Consider the following 4733-nt stretch of genomic DNA (forward strand, 5'->3'; position numbering starts at 1 on the left):
CGAGACAATCCAGATTTTTCTGCATTTTACTGTTCGGACACGAGCATTAACAAGCTTTCGCCTCAAAATAGATCTAGTACTAATCAAATTCTCTTTCATAGAGACGAAATAGAACCTATCCGAAAAAATAAATATTTCGAATATTGAATGTATTCATAGTCTAACAGCAACAGAAGATATGATCAAACAAGGAGCTTCCACTCGCTAAATTACTAAATACGCACCAAGTCTGCATTCGTTTCCGACTTAAAAACTGTCAATATTAAAACTCTACTGCTAAATTCACACAAGCAAACGCACAGAACAATGTTAATTTGTCCTGTAAATAGAAATAAGTATTAGGTACTGTAATTGAAGTTTCAGAACCAAACTACAGGGCCACCCCCCCCCCCAAAAAAAAAGCAAAACAAAACAAAACAAAACAAAAAAACAACTACAACTTTTTTTGTGTCATTATTTACCTCCACACTAAAGTTTTGCCGCATTTGCGTTTCAAATTTGGACTCAACATTTGGAAGTCAAAAGGAATTTGTCTTCGGGAGTCCTCCACTTTATCAAAGTTTTAATCAGCACTTAAAACGCATTTGTTTCTGTCCATCTTCAATCTGTAATTTCCTACATTCCCAATACAATTAATATTATTGTGTTCTTTCATTTTTCTCTCAGTATCGTTTTTTCATGCTATTCTGTTCTGAAGAATTTCTGACTATGTGAATTCATCAATGTGTGCGGGGGTGTCTGGTAAGCTTTGTGGGATTGTATTTTCTCAAGGATGTACTGGAGAGAGAGAGAGAGAGAGAGAGAGAGAGAAAGAGACAGAGACAGACAGAGACAGAGACAGACAGAGAGACAGAGACAGAGTGAGACTAGTGAGAGAGACACACAGAGAGAGAGAGAGAGAGAGAGAGAGAGAGAGAGAGGATAGGAGCTGTGCGCTGCATAACTATGTTCTTTGTATTGCACAGCTCATTAATCACTTCTTTGTGAAAATGTTCATGTTGGCAAGCTGTGCGTGAAAGAGTCCTTGCTAAAGTCTGTCGCCGCGGCCGCGTTTTTTTCGCGTAATTCTGCAACATTTGCATAATTTTGGATTCCCCGCGTTTTTTCACGTTTTTTTTCTTGTTTTTTTTTCTCCACAAAACAGTTAACGCCTCGTCATGTGACTAGAGGGAGGTAATCACCGTAATAAGTCTCGTGATAAGCTGGTTATTTCCCTTGTTAGAAGATCTTGGTATTGGGTTGGGATTTTGTTCCTTGAGCATGTTCAATTTTTCAATCCATCAAAAGTTGTTCTCATGTCTGCTGATGTTTCATGTTTCACAGTTGTTCCTGGTTTTAGTAATGTGCCAGCATCAGATGTCCAGATGTCCTTTTTTTTTTTTTTTTTTTTTTTTCTTCCCTCTAAAGAGACCTAGATATCTAGATCTAGATCTAGATCTACAGCTGAAAGTTACAGGGATTATTTTTTTGGGTTGTTTTTTTCTGACTGATGTGTATTGTTTTCTTTCCAAATACACAACAAATTACTGATACTGATACGTTGTTTTCAATTTTTCTGTACAAAAAACCTGAAAATCGTGAAAATACTTGCTGAAAAGTGCAAAACATGTCGCAAATGGTGTTACGGTAACTTGTATAATTTTTGCATAATTTTGCTTTTTTGTGCATAATTTGGCCATCTAAATTTGCATAATCCTACGGGGACAGCTAAAGCAATGGGCGAGGCATGTTTTCTCTCTCATACGCAGTAGGCGAGGCTTGGCCCTTTTTATTTTTTTTATTTTTTATATTTTTTTTAAAGAAGTATGAAAAGATGGGGATGTCAAGGAAACATCCCTACCACCCACCCTCTCTCCCCTCCCGAATCCCAATTCCAAGTCCCCCCCCCCCCCCAATTTAAGTAGTTTGGAATCATATTTAATCGAGAATAGCCGACAAAAATTCTAGAGTTTTTATGCCATAAGCGTTGCTCCAATCCATTATCATCCCATAAAAATAAATATTATTACTATTATTACTGATACTTTTTATATTACTACGGATGCATATTTACAGGCTTATGACTGTTCATGTTTAATATCTTAAATCAGTGAGTTAAGTGAGTGAAACTGGTACCTCAGATTAGTAGATCTAGCTTGGATTTCGGTGTTGTTTAAGTAAGTAGTTAAACAGAAAGGCGAGGCAAAATCACAGTGGTTGAATTTTATATTAATTAACTGAAAGTAGGCTTTGACCAGACCATAGGCTCCTAATCTTTTCGAATATTTTCTTCAAAACATAGATCTGGATCTAATCTGTCTAAATTATAATTATCAATCTTATTATTACCAGTGAAAAGAAAGAGGGGTTCTTTTGGAGGCTTTCTTAGTGCACCGATAGACACGTACATTAGGGTTGTGCCATCCTTTCTGGTCTCGTTTTCTTGCTTTCACTTCCAGACTCATCAGACGTTTGCTGGTGGGGAATTTACTGTTAGAAAGTCTCTAAGGCTGTAAGACGTTAATCCAGAAAAGGCAGGGGCGGCTCGTGGGTCTTAAAAGTGGGCGCGCACAATTAGGTTAAAGTAGTTGAAGATAGTCAAGGGCATGATAAATGGGAAGGCTTCTTCGTCCTACTTGTTTAGAGAAAATCTATTTGAAGAAGAAGTCTTCCTTTCGTTCTTTTGCTGCAGCAAAAGTGTCCATTATTCTGTTGACGAAGTTGGGCATGCTGTCAATGATGTCCTTGTGGATCGACGTAAACGTCAGTGTGATTTCTATGATTTTGCATACTTCACTAAATGTTGTGTCGAGTTTGTAGTTTTTCAGAGTTGAATAAAGACCGTGGATTGTACGACCTTGAGCAGACTTAAATGTTTCATTGCAATGAAATACTTATAATTCTGTTTGTAACTTGATTTATGCAAAACAGTAATATTTCTGTAAACGATCATAAAAGAACTGTAGGAAACGACTTTTAGTAGTCCTGGAATTTGGAGGAGTCAAAGATTGATAGTGCGTTGAATTTATTTTGCTTCAAGAAACTGTCAACAATTTGAGAAACGATTATGTCTCAGGCCTGCTTTGCAGCAATTTCGTTGGTGTTGTAATGTCTGCGCCTCTTGAAAGCGTGTTTTCTGTGGTCTGTTTTGTATACTGTTTCTAATTTCATCGACGGCTACTTTAAACGTTTCTACAGCTTGTTAGGTTGCTATGGGCGTTGTACTTCTGTGTTAGAGGATCCCACAAACAGCGTCAACGTGCGCGAACATTTTGTTGCAAAAGTGCAAAAAGATTTAAGAGAAATGTTTCGCTCTTTAATACATTCAAGATACCATTGTCGATGGAATTATTGTCCCTCTGCTCAAACCTAACTTCTGCAAGACAAAGCTGGATCTCTCCTTTCCAAATGAAGACTGCTTTACTTATTAGTCGAGACTGTAAATTCCGCTTTGTTTCAGACGGCCATGGAATATTCCGGTGACAAACGCGCCTGAGAACGTCGATGCATTTTGTAGAGTAGGAAAAAATGTCAAAGAGCCTGCATAGCGTTAGCGAAAAATATATCTGTTCCCCGACAAATCACCCTTTTCATGACCGCGAAGAGCGAGTTCGTGAGTTTCAAAGAACAAAATACACTCGATAACCTTACACAATACATGCCTGTTCGTTATTGTGAGACGTTGCAATGCGATGACCAACGACTAGCTGCGCTGCTATGTCTACTTGTCTGGAAAGTATTATACTTAACGGCATTGTTTATGTGCGCCCTTGATGCCTCGTGACTTTAATGCGTTGTTCCACAAGGACAAGATCAGTAAAACGTGTCTTAGATTATCACTCCAGATCCTCAGTTCCAAAAAGCAGACAGGAGAAACAGCAGGCCTACAATGAGTACATGTATTAACCTAACGCTGGCTATAATAAGCCACTCCACTTTTTGTTGGAAGTATTATTTTGATAATTTTGGGTTGATGGGGACCTAATTCTTTCACTCTCTTCTTGTTACTTTGTTTGGTGAACTTATTTTATTTGCAATCAACTTCATTCATCCTGCATTGGAATACACACTCGAGTAATAAAACTTCCACCACTGCACCATTCCAACTTCTAACATAGTGACCTAATTACGTCATGTTGACCTCGCTCAAGTTATGGGTTACAGAGGTGGGGCTAGAGATATAAATGGCAAGACGATGGACACTGGCTCCCCTATCGAAATATGCCGAAGGCCCAGGAAGTTGTCTCACTAACAAAGCAATCCCCAATGTCTGGATCGGATGCGGGAACAACTTTACCTTTACCATAACGCGCCCAGTGGAAAATCACACATGTTCTGGACTTTGTAACGCTGACTGGGCTTATCACACGGCGCTGAGTCAACGCCCACCGTGATACACGTGTGCACAGGTCCATGACTGGGATAGGACTCGTCCAGTCCCCCGACCGCCCATTTATGTATCATGTGATAATTGACCAGCAGGTAGACAATTAAATAAGTATCCCTTCTCCTTCTTCCTGATGCAAGTTCAACTGGGTTTCGTGTAGTTCGGCACCACACGAGCCCCATCGACACAGTACCGCCAAAGCTGTGTATAGTAGATTAGTAGAGAATCTTCGGTACCGTTTCCCTTTAAGTTAATTATAGGCAATGTCATATGACACGACTATGAAGAACAAAGGGTCTCTATGCCCCCCTCCCCCCGCCTTTCCCATTCTCTCTCCCTCTCTCTCTCTCTCTCTCTCTCTCTCTCT

The sequence above is a fragment of the Aplysia californica genome, unplaced genomic scaffold, assembly GCF_000002075.1.
Source record: "Aplysia californica isolate F4 #8 unplaced genomic scaffold, AplCal3.0 scaffold00125, whole genome shotgun sequence".
NCBI lineage: Eukaryota > Metazoa > Mollusca > Gastropoda > Aplysiida > Aplysiidae > Aplysia > Aplysia californica.